Genomic DNA, 12,373 nt, shown 5'->3' with positions numbered 1-12,373 from the left:
CTTCTTTGAAGAATAAAGCTGCTATGTTCTTTTTTCTGGTTCTACACATCATGAAAGCAGTGGAAGTATGAAGTACCTTAAGCACAGTTGATCAAATGAAGTGGGTAAGAAGATTATTTTGTGCTCAGGTATGAAATAGTGGACAGCGTCCCTCAGCCTTTCTTCAAAGATCCCCAAAAGTCAAGCAAATTAGATCAAAATTAATCAATCAGAGGTTACTATAAATAATTTGGAATATTGTAAAAAATTAAGCTGGTTTTGTGCATTGGTATAGGCTTTATTAATGAAAATTTTCATTTCTTCACTTATATCATTTTGAATACCCTTTGGACTTTTATGACTGAACCACGTCATTTTAATATTTCAGTGTGAAATCTTGTACTTTCTTTGCTTACTTTTATCTTATTATTGTATCATCTTCCATGACCTTGTTTTCAATTGTGATACTAATGGAAATATAGTAAGAAGAAATTAATTCACATTGGCCAAATATCACATAGGTCACTCAGTTGCTGCCAAGAAACACATCTGTTTTCTTAAATGATCAATAAAAGGTCAAAAAATATCTTTGATCTCTGATTAGGTCCAGTGCATAGATCTATCTTTTTTTTCAATTCCTGTCACTCTATTTGACACCAACAATTTCATCAGCAAGCTCCCTTGCCTTCCTGTAGTATCCCACAGGAGCAAAGTCAATGAGAATACACCTCTGGCCAACAAAACAAGTGGAACAAGCATGTTCATTTAAGAAGTGCACAGCCTGCAGTGGTCTTGCAGAAAAGTTATGAGGCTCTGCAGGAGGAACTGGTTGTCAACAAGGATGAGGAATAGCCAGAAGCACCACCAAAGCCAACTTACCCCAGGGTGGCCATAAAAACTAACCCTCAAAGGAAAAATTAATGAGTCATAGAGTCATAGAATCATAGAATCATAGAATCAACCAGGTTGGAAGAGACCTCCAAGATCATCCAGTCCAACCTATCACCCAGCCCTAAGCAATCAACTAGACCATGGCACTAAGTACCTCATCCAGTCTTTTCTTGAACATATCCAGGGATGGCAACTCCACCACCTCCCTGGGCAGCCCATTCCAATGGTAAATCACTCTCTCTGTGAAGAACTTCCTCCTAATATCCAGCCTAGACATCCCCTGGCACAACTTGAGACTGTGTCCCCTCGTTCTGCTTCTGGTTGCCTGGGAGAAGAGACTAACCCCTACCTGGCTACAACCTCTCTTAAGGTAGTTCTAGACAACAATGAGGTCACCTCTGAGCCTCCTCTTCTCCAGGCTAAACAACCCCAGCTCCCTCAGCCTCTCCTCATAAGGTTTGTGCTCAAGGCCCCTCACAACCTTCGTCTCCCTTCTCTGGACATGTTCCAGTAACTCAACATCTCTCTTGAATTGAGGGGTCCAGAACTGGACACAGTACTCAAGGTGTGGCCTGACCAGTGCTGAGTACAGGGGAATAACATCCCTTGAGCTACACTACTCCTGATGCAGGCCAGGATGCCATTTGTCTCTCCTAGCTGCCTGGGGATACTACTGGCTCATGTTCAGCCTGCTATTAAACAGCACCCCCAGGTCTCTTTCTGCCTGGCTGCTCTCCAGCCACTCTGTCCCCAGCCTGTAGCGCTGCATGGGGTTGTTCTGGCCAAAGTGTAGAACCATGCACTTAGATGTGTTAAATCTCATCCCACTGGACTCTGCCCACTCATCCATCCTGTCAAGGTGCCTCTGCAGGGCCCTTCTACCCTCCAACAAATCGATACCTGCTCTTAACTTGGTGTCATCTGCAAACTTACTGATGGTGAATTCAATTCCCTTGTCCAGATCATTAATAACGGGGTCTAACAATGATCCCTGGGAGACACCATTAGTGACTGGCCGCCAACTGGATGTGTCACCATTCACCACCACTCTCTGGGCCTGGCCCTCCAGCCAGTTCTTGACCCAGTTCAGAGCGAATCTGTCCAAGGCACGAGCTGCCAGCTTTGCCAGGAGCTTGTTGTGGCAGACAGGGTCAAAGGCTTTGCTGAAGTCCAGGTAGACTACATCCACAGCCTTCCCCACATTCACCAGGCAGGTAACCTGATCATAAAAGGAGATCAGGTTGGTCAGGCAGGACCTGCCCCTCCTAAATCCATGCTGGCTGGGCCTGATCCCTTGACCATCCTGTAGGTTCTGTGTCATTGCACTCAAGATGCCCTGTTCCATAACCATGGCTGGCACCAAGGTCAGGCTGACAGGTCTGTAATTTCCTGGTTCCTCCTTCTGACCCTTCTTGTGGATGGGCATCACACTGGCCAACTTCCAGTCATTAGAGACCTCTCAAGTGAGCCAGGACTGCTGGTAAATGATGGAGAGCAGCTTGGCCAGCTCATCTGCCAGATCTCTCAGCACCCTAGGATGGATCCCATCTGGTCCCATGGACTTGTTGGGATCCAAGTGGCTCAGCATTGTAGTAGGAGACTCCCTGCTGAGGGGAGATGTGCAAACATAACCCTCTCCATAGGGAGGTCTGCCCTCTCCCTGGTGCCCAGGTAAAGGATATAATAGGAAAACTTCCCACCCTTGTGAGGCCTTCAGACTATTACTCGCCTTTGGTCTTTCAGGTGGGTAGTGATGATGTAACAATGAGAGGCTCACAATCAATTAAAAGAGATTTCAGGGCTTTGAGGCAACTGGTAAAGATATCAAGAGCTTAGGTTATGTTCTTCAACCCCCTGACATCAGTGATGGATGAGGTAACACATAGGAAGAGAAACCAGCCAATTCATGGCTCTGGGTCTGGTGCCTTTGGCAGGGCTTTGGGTATTACACAGGGCTTCAGAGCTGCGAGCAACAAATGGGTTGCACTTGTCCCAGAGGAGGTTAAGGAATCTGAGGCAAGAGTTGGCAGGGATCAATTATAGGGCTTTAAACAAGATTCCAAAGGGGAAGGGATTAATAATCTCATGCCTGCCTGCGACACACAGTGGGGCACCACAGCAGGGGCAGAGGGAAGGAGCACTCAACTTGTAAGGGCTCTCAACTTGTTGCCCTGAGGCAAGCCAGAGCCAATGCACCAAGACACCCAAAGGGAATCAAGGGGGATTCGCCTAGGAGGGTGCACAGCCAGCCCAGCTGAAGTGCCTCTATGCACATTCATGCATCTTGGTCAATAAACAGGATGAATTAAGGACAACTGTGCTGCTGGAAAGCCATGACATAGTGGCTATTACTGAAATTTGGTGGGATTATTTCCATGACTGGAATGCAGGGATAGAGGGGAACAAGCTCTTTAGGAAGGACAAGCAGGGTAGGAGGGGAAGAGGTATTCCTCTCTACATCAGTAACCAGCTGGAATCAGTGGAGCTCAGCCAGGGGAAGGATGATGAGCTGGTTGAGAACATATGGGTTAAGATTAAAGGAAAGACAGTGGAAGGTGATGTTACAGTAGGAGTGTGTTACAGGCAACCTGACCAGCAGAACCAAGCAGATGAGGTCCTACATAAGCAGATAGAAGTGGCTTCACGATCACAGGCCCTGGTCCTCATGGGGGATTTCAATTACCCTGACATCTGCTGGAGGGACAACACAACAAGGCATCAGCTGTTCAGAATGTTCCTGGAATGCATTGATGACAACTTTCTCCACCGTTTGGAGGAGGAACCAACAAGAAAAGGTGCTATGCTGGACCTTGTTCTCACCAATAGGGAAGGGCTGGTGACCAATGTGAGGCTCAGGGACAGCCTTCGCTGCAGGGACCACAATGTGCTAGAATTTAAAATCCTCAGGACATCTAGGAGGATGTATTCCAAGCTTACAAGCCTGGACTTTAGGCATTAAGGCTTTGATTGCTTCAGGGATACGCTGGCCAAAGTATCATGGGACAAAGCCCTAGAGGGAAGGGGGGCCCGGGACAACTGGTTCATATTCAAGAATCACCTTCTCTGTGTATACCAAAGTATACCAACAAAGAGGAAGGCAGGAAAGAATATTAGGAGATGTGCCTGGATGAACAAGGAGCTCCTGGACACACTGTCCCACAAAATGAAACTCTACAAGGAGTGGAAGAAAGGACAGCGAGAATGGGCAGCATATAAGAAAAAGGTCTCAGCAGCAAGAGACCTGGTTAGAAAAGCTAAAGCTCAGTTAGAATTAAATCTAGCCAGAGAGATCAAGGGGAATAGCAAAAGTTTCTACAGGTGCATTAATAGCAAAAGGAAGACAAAGGTGTGGGCCCCCTCAGAAAGGAAACAAGTGAACTGGTGAAAAGTGATGTGGAGAAGACTGAGGTTCTCGATGACATCTGTACCTCACTCTTCACTGGCAAGGGTTCCAACCACATTCTTAAAATCACAGAAGATAGTCGCAGAGGCTGGAAGAAAGAACTCCTCTAGTCAGTCAGGACTGGGTTAGAGATCCCTGGTACCAACTGAAAACACACAAATCCATGGGACCCAATGGGGAGCATCCACATGTGCTGAGAGACCTGGCTGATATTTTTGTTGAGCCTTTCTCCATCATTTTTGAAAAGTCATGGAGGACAGGAAAGGTGCCTGACAACTGGAAGAAGGTGAATGTCTCTCCTGTTTTCAAAAAAGGCAAGAAGAAGGACCCAGGGATCTACAGACCAGACAATCTCAACTCCACCCTGGGAAAGATGATGGATCAGCTCATTCTGGAGGTATCTCTAACTATATGGAATAAAAGAAAGTCATGACGAGTGGCTGACATGGATTTATCAATGGCAGATCTTGCTTGACTAATCTGATAGCCTTATATGAAACCATGGGCCAAATAGGTAGACGAAGGAAGAACTGTGGATATCATATACTTCACTTCAATAAGGCTTTTGAGACTGTCTCCCTGTCAGGAAATGTGGCACAGAAAATTGGTCCATGAGATGGATTGAAAAATGGCTTGACAACACAATTCAGAGGGTTGTGAGCGGTGGTACAAATTCAACTTGGAGGCCAGTGGCCAGTGGTGTTCCCCAGAGATCAGTACTGGGCCAGGTTTGTTCAACATATTTTTTAATGACCTGGATGAGGGGATTGAGAGTACCCTCAGCAAGTTTGTTGATGATACAAAACTGGGGGTGGTGGCTGACATTCTGTTAGGCTGTGCTGCCATCCAACGAGATCTGGACAGGCTGGAGAGCTGGGTGCAGGCAAACCACATGAAGTTTAATAAGGACAAGTGCAGGGTCCTGCATCTGGGGAGGAATAACAACAGACACCAGTATAGATTGGGGGCTGCCCTGCTGAAAAGCAGCTCCACAGAAAAAGACCTTGGAATCCCTGTGGACAGGAAGATCTCCATGTGAGAGCAATGTGCCCTTGTGGCCAAGAAAATATGTCCAACAGGTGTAGGGAGGTTCTTCTCTCCCTCTACTATGCTCTCGTGAGACTGCACCTGGAATACCATGTCCAGTTTTGGGCTTTTCAATTCAAGAGAGACAGGGATCTGCTAGAGAGAGTCCAATGGAGAACCATGAGGATAAGTAAGGGACTCAAGCATCTCTCCTATGAAGAAAGACTGAGATCCCTGAGGTCATTTAGTCTTGAGCAGAGGGGACCTCATCAATGTGTATAAATATCTGAGGGGTGGGTCTCAAGCGGAGGGGGCCAGGCTCATTTCGGTGGTGCAGAGTAATAAGACAAGGAACAAGGGATACAAACTTGAACATAGAACATTTCACCTCAACGTGAGGAGAAACTTCTTTACAGTGAGGGTGATGAAGCTCTGGAACAGGCTGCCCAGGGATTTGTGGAGTCTCCTTCTCTGGAAACTTTCAACACCCAACCGGATGCATTCCTGCGTGGACTACCCTAGGTGATCCTGCTTTTGACAGGGTATTTGGGCTAAATGATCTCTGGAGGTACCTTCCAGCCTCTAACAATCTGCGATTCTATTATTCTGTAAGTGAAGATCAGGTTCATGACCATCTTAAGAACTTGACAGTGTACGAGTCCATTGGGTCCTGACAGGATACACCCATGAGTTCTGAGGGAATTGGCGGACGAGGTCTCTAAACCACTCTCTATTATGTTCCAAAGCTCATGGCAGCCCAGTGAAGTCCCCACTGACTGGAAAAGGGGAAATATAATTTGCATTTTCAAAAAGGGAAGAAGGATGACCCAGGGAACTATAAGCCAGTCACTCTTAACTCTGTGCCTGGTAAGATCATGTAGCAGCTCCTCCTGGAGGCACTGCTGAGGCGAAGAATATTGAAGAGGTGATCTGGTACAGTCAACATGGCTTCACCAAGGAAAAATCATGCCTGGCAAACCTGGTGGCCTTCTATGACAAGGTCAAAGCCTCAACAGACAAGGTGAGAGCAGCCAATGGCATTTATCTGGACCTGAGGAAAGCCTTTGACACTGTCCCACATGGCATCCTGATCTCCAAGCTGGTAAAATATGGGTTTGATGCATGGAACACATGGTGGATAAAGAACTGGCTTGATGGCCACACCAAAAGTGGCTGCCAATGGGTCCATGTGCAAGTGGAGGCCAGTGTCAAGCGGAGTTCCTCAAGAATGAGTATTGGGACCAGTCTTGTTTAACATTGTCATCGGTGACATGGACAATGGCATTGAGTGCACCCTCAGCAAGTTCACTGATGACACCAAGCTGTGTGGTGCAGCAGACACACTGGAGGGAAGGGATGCCATCCAGACAGATCTCGACAGGCTGGAGAGGTGAGCACATGCCAACCTCACGAGGTTGAACGAGACCAAGTGCAGGGTTCTGCATCTGGGTTGGGACAATGCCAGACACCAATATAGGCTGGGTAGTGACTGGCTTGAGAGAAGCCCTGAAGAAAAGGAGTTAGGGTGATGGTGGAGAAGAAGCTCAACATGAGCCATGAATGTACACTTGCAGCCCGGAAAGCCAACCTTGTCCTGAGTTGCATCAAGAGAAGTGTGGCTAGCAGGTCAAGGGAGGTGATTCTTCCCCTCTGCTCAGCTCTGGTGAGACCCCACCTGGAGTATTGTGTCCATTTGTGGAACCCCTGTTAAAAGAAGGATATGGACATGCTGGAACATGTCCAGAAAAGGGCTACAAGGATGATCAGAGGGCTGGAACACCTCTCCTATGCAGACAGGCTGAGAGAGTTGGGGTTGTTCAGTTTGGAGAAAAGAAGGCTCCAAGGAGACCTTATTGTAGCCTTCCAATATCTGAAGAGAGCCTACAGGAAAGCTGGTGAGGGACTTTTTAGGGTGTTGGGTAGTGATAGGACTAGCAGGAATGGATCCAAGCTAGAGGAGGGTATATTTAGATTAGACAATAGGAAGAAGTTCTTCACCATAAGGGTCGTGAAACACTGGAACAGGTTGCCAAATAGGTGGTAGAAGCTGCACTCCTGGAATTTCTAAAGGCCAGGCTTGATGTGGCTCTGGGTAACCTGATCTAGTGGAAGGTGTCCCTGCCCATGGTAGGGCGGTTGGAACTAGATGATCCTTGAGGTCCCTTACAACCCCGACAATTCTGTGTAATGTCTGGAATTTTTGTAAAGATTAAACCTTCAAGGAAAACATAATTCAAATAAGTCTAGGAAAATTGACATGGGAGAGTGGAGGCTGAACTGTTATTGAAGATGATTACTAAGTTATTGTCCAATTCCTCCAATTATGAATCATAAAGCAACACAATACAAAAGCTGATATCTTGAAGAATGGTTTTGGAAGGGTGGCAGAAGGGAGCAACTCTTTCTTTTAGAACACATAACTTACCTGCACAACAGACATCGCCTTTAGTGATGTGTAACCCTAGGATGTGACTGGTTTGCCTGTATTCTTGAATAAGTGCTTGGTGCTATACTGCTTATTTATCATCTTGAGAACAACATCCTGAAGTAAAGTGTTTGTTCTATGAAAGAAACTCCTTCATTCTTCTGATTCGATTTTAAGATGCTACAAATTATATGCTTTGAGGAAATTCTATGTGTTTTCATTAATCCTTAAGGGCTTTGAATTTGAAAGAAGCATATGGCTATTGAAGCTAAAGAATTCAGTACACTTTCGTTTAATTGCAAAGATAAGTCTTTTCTTTTAAACTCAGTAAAAGAATTGCATAATATGTTGTACACTTTCTCATACCCTATCTGTAGGTACTGATCAGTAAATGGCACTTGAAATATTTAAACAAATATGACAAGTGAAAAGATTGATCACTGCTCTTAAAACTGAGTTGCAGAAGGTTTTTAGAGTGTCTAGAATAGGTTCAAAAGTGATAATTTACATTAAGTTCATTGCTAGTTGGAAGTTTAACCTTAAAAAGTTTGAAAGTGTGAGTAACTCTCAGGAGTGTAATTTAGCTTCTCAAGTAAATTAACTCAAAGCCTAATTTGCACGGACACAGTCTGAAATAAGCTTGTGTATTCTTAGCTCTTGGTTACATCTAGTAATTATTTGGTTTTGTGTATGCTTGCTTGCATGTTTTTTTTGGCGAGGTTTTGGTGCTTTTTTTTTTTTTTAATTGGTGGAGGACCTGGAATTGTCAATAGCTGCACATACAGAGCAGCAATAAGCTGTGTAGTCAATTACATCATGAACTGACCGTATATTATTTTCCATGTAAGTCCTGATGGTATTTTTTACTTTTATGTGTCTTCTGCCCATTTGTCTGTATTTCCAATGTTACATCTGAAAACTCTTGATTCCAAACGAATTTCAAATATTCATTATTTAGACAGTGAAATTGAGAAAAGTGTATTCCTCTTTATATGCATTAAGAAAAATATCCTTCCTGGAAGCAGTCTTCTCTCTGGACACTTAAGATTCAGTATGTCTTACTATTCTAGGGGTAAATCAGAGACCTTTTTGCACTGCTATTCTAGATTTCAGCCTCCTAATAATATCTGGTTTTATTTTTAGACCTTGCAGCCCTTAAAATTTCACACTTAAAACAACTGTAGGTTTTTCTGAAGAGAAGTATTTGGAATATTTATGTGAATGGTGCACATACAGGTTTCATGTTAGTGGTGCATATATATATACCTGGAAGGGGTGAGGAAAATTGATATACAGAGCTTTTGAACATTTTTTTCTCCCTCAGTACATGAAGATCTTAAAATGTGCACATTAAAATGCTAGTATATATATTATATGTGGTGAAATCACTTCTGAAGAAAGTGACAATTCTCAAACAAATCTGATTAAACTTTCATCCCTTACTATGAAATATTTCAGAGTTCTGCAAAAACATATTGGAATTTACAAATAAGTAGCAAGGAGTGAGACACAGGAAAACTGGACTCAATGTGTTAGCCTAATCTGGTTATTATTATCTAATTATTATCACTTGAGTTCTACTCTTTCACAGAATCAATTAGTTCTGCAAAAACATATTGGAATTTACAAATAAGTAGCAAGGAGTGAGACACAGGAAAACTGGACTCAATGTGTTAGCCTAATCTGGTTATTATTATCTAATTATTATCACTTGAGTTCTATTCTTTCACAGAATCACACAATTATTAAGGCTGGAATAGACTTCTGAGATCATCAAGTCCAGCCTATGACCCAACACCACCACATTGACTAGACCATGTCACTAAGTGCCACATCCAGTCTTTCCTTAAACACTTCCAACGACAGCAAATACACCATCTCACTAGGCAGTCCACTCGAGTGTCTAATTAACACTTTCCATGAGGAAGTGCTTCCTAACACCCAACCTAAATCTCCAACCTAACATCCAACCTAAATTTATGAGTTCTATTCTTTGAGCTTTACTCAAAAATAAATGCAAAAAAACGCCACTACTGACAAGTTTAAATATTTAATTATAGGATTTATACAGCCTTGCAAACAGTTAATTTAAGTGCATTACATTAAAAAGATTTTTGTTGGTTTGGTCTTTAAATGTCATTAAAATCTGAAAACTGATTCAAATCTGGTAAAAACGGTTTGAGAATTCAAAGGTATATGTTTGGAAATAGTGACTCACAGTACAAATACTGAATTCTGCACCATTCCAGACTTTCATTTGTGACATCATTTCATAGAATCATAGAATGGTTTGGATTGGAAGGGACATCCAAAGGTCATCTATCACAACCTCCTTGCAGTGAGCAGGGACATCCTTCATTAGATCAGGTTGCCCAGAGCTCCATGGAGCCTGATCTTGAATATCTCCAAGGATGGAGCCTCAATTACCTCCCTGGGCAACTTGTTTCAGTGTTCCACTACTCTCATGGTAAAGAACTTGTTCCTAACATCCAACCTAAATCTATTCTTAATTTAAAACCATTGTGTCTTGACCTGTCACTACAAGCCTTAGTAAGCAGACCTTTCCAGCCTTCCTGTTGGCCCACTTCAGGTACTGGAAGACTGCTACTGAGTCTCCCTGGAGTCTTCTCTAAGCTGAACAACCGCAGCTCCCTCAACCCATTGCTGCAGGAGAGGGGTTCCCAGACCCTTGATCATTTTTATGGCCCTTCCCTGGACCCACTCACATCAGGTCCAAGTCCTTCTTGTGTTGAGGGCACCAGAGCTGGATGCAGTAATCCAGGTGAAGTCTTACCAGACCACAGTAAAACATTTAAACATTCAATTATGAAAATGACAACTAAAAATATTCTCTGATATGATATTAAATTCATAATAAGACTTGTAAAAACGCAGAAACATCAGATAGATATAAAAAGAGAAAAGAATCACTGAAGTGCATTCCCACTTTTATTGCTAATTGTTCTTCCCAGTTGGGTATGGTAATGTTAATGAGCAGTAATTCTTTCTGCCTATTCTTATAAAAAATAGGTAAATATGTACATGCATAAAACCAAGGTGTTTTACAATGACTGCTACTAGCAGTAATTTTTAATATTTTTTTTTTTTTAGATCTCTGTCCTGAGACATAACAGGATGTGCTTCGGAGAAGAGTAAGTTAAAAAAATTCCTTATCCTTGATACTTCTGTTTCATTGCAATAATAACAAATGGATCTTAAGTTTTAGTGAAATTAATCTGTTATGCATGAATTTTAATAACATTAAGCCACTCTTACTGAGTCCAATTTACCAAGTCCTACATTGTTTTTACAAACCTGACCTTGATTTTAGCAAGAGCTTTGCCTAAGTAACATTTTTTTGTGTGCATTGAATTTAAACTTTACTGGTTTTACTAAATTAGTATCAAATACTTAAGCATCTATATTTATCATGATTTCCTAAAATTTTATGAATACAGAAACACCCTAGGTGAGATTGTTGCTTCAGGTAATTTTCCTCTAGCTGTGAAAGAGGCTGTATCTTTCTTAGCAAAAAAAAAAAAAAAAACAACAAACAAAAACCAAACAAACACATGCTTATCTTTTTATTAATGTACATCCTCCATATGCAAAGACCATATGGAAAATTGTTTTCATGTCTCCAGCTACCTATAAATCACTGTTTTTTTCCTTTCTCTTTGCCTGCATTTTCTATCTTCTCTATAGTTCTTGGAAAGATGTTTTTTGTTGTATAAAAATATGCTTAAGGCAATTTATGTCTCTCTTATAGTGAACATTTTTTTGTAACAACTTCTTTTTGGTATTGCTTTGCTTTATTTCAATAGCAGCAGATTAAAGTGTCAGTGACTTGATGGAATATCTTGAGCAGAAATTAACAGCATCTGCTAGTTGCTTGGTAGTGAGGGAAACTGCTGAGTTGAGAAGTCATTATGCTGTTTTTCCACAGCAAAATTAATGCAATGTAAATAGTGCTGGTTTTCAAGTGGTATGATGTTACATTGTAATGCTGGCTACTAATCCATATTTCTGTATTTTAAAGATACCATGATGTGTGTTTGAATGGTAAAAGTTACTATAACCCTGCAGTTATGAATGAAAACATGAGGGAGCTTGAAATTTCACATGTGGTTTTGTGAGTCTACAGTTTAGATTGTAGGCCAAAGACTAACCCCAGTCCCTAAAGCTCTCTATCCAGGCATGTGTATCTTGTTTCATTGCTGTTGTGAATGAGCGATTCAAGTCACTTTAAAACTCGCAATCAAAAGTATTGATATATTTTAATAAATTTACTACAATGTGACTTAACAAGGTTGAATGACAAAGTTCACTCTATCACTTGCTACATGGAAGAAACAACAGAACATCAAATTATAATTAAGCTAGAAGGATTTTCACAAAGTCTGGAGATTATAAAGAGTAAGGGAGACCCTCCCACTGAGCCACAAGGTTCCGAGTGAACCCCCTTTCTCTTCCTGATGGAGTTTAGGTGTGGCTAGATGGATTCTCAGTCCCAGATTTATCAATTGTTTATATAAAATGGAAGAGATACTGAGAGTAAGGAATATCTGCTGTTGAATAACAAGGTTTGAAATATGCATCCTTGTTTGCTCAGAGAGGAGACTTGGTGTGGCTGTGCCCAGGCTTAATCG

At 42.3% G+C, this 12,373-nt stretch overlaps 1 pseudogene; it reads right to left on the bottom strand.

Annotated features, from left to right (window-relative positions):
- LOC128979359 (E3 ubiquitin-protein ligase Topors-like) overlaps positions 1-7,739 on the bottom strand; it is a 181,637-nt pseudogene extending 173,898 nt beyond the window's left edge.
- Between the last annotated feature and the right edge of the window lie 4,634 nt (positions 7,740-12,373).

Source organism: Indicator indicator, chromosome Z (assembly GCF_027791375.1).
Source record: "Indicator indicator isolate 239-I01 chromosome Z, UM_Iind_1.1, whole genome shotgun sequence".
Classification (NCBI taxonomy): domain Eukaryota; kingdom Metazoa; phylum Chordata; class Aves; order Piciformes; family Indicatoridae; genus Indicator; species Indicator indicator.
The sequence above is the reverse complement of the archived record's forward strand: the minus strand, read 5'-3'. Positions and strand labels throughout refer to the sequence as shown.